Raw genomic sequence first — 455 nt, forward strand, 5'->3', positions numbered from 1 at the left:
CAGGATTATTAATCCTTAAAAAAAAGAACTTTGTACATATATAGATATAGTAAAGCGAAGTGTATAGCGTAACCCTTTGATTTTCTTTAGTTTTATCCTTGACAAGCATGCCTAATTGGTGAAAGTCTTTTTATATAATCTTAAATAGAATTTATCAACATTGTACTCAGTGCCACATCTCTTCACTCTAAATCGATTTATTGATTGAAACTGAATGGCGGGAAATTAATAAGAAATAGTATAATGATGAGCACCAACAGCAGCCAGAAAAACTGTCCTAAGACCAACTATTTAAATAGTCTTTTCTCTATCCAATAAGTTCCCATTGAGTACATTTTAGACATGCACTATGTCTCTTTGTTTCTTAGATTTCTCGTTTGCGTGTTTGTCAGTTACTACCAACCCATGCAATGTTCGATTATAGCTGCTGCAACACCTTTTTTTTGTGGAACAAA

The sequence above is a fragment of the Penaeus monodon genome, chromosome 29, assembly GCF_015228065.2.
Source record: "Penaeus monodon isolate SGIC_2016 chromosome 29, NSTDA_Pmon_1, whole genome shotgun sequence".
NCBI classification, from domain to species: domain Eukaryota; kingdom Metazoa; phylum Arthropoda; class Malacostraca; order Decapoda; family Penaeidae; genus Penaeus; species Penaeus monodon.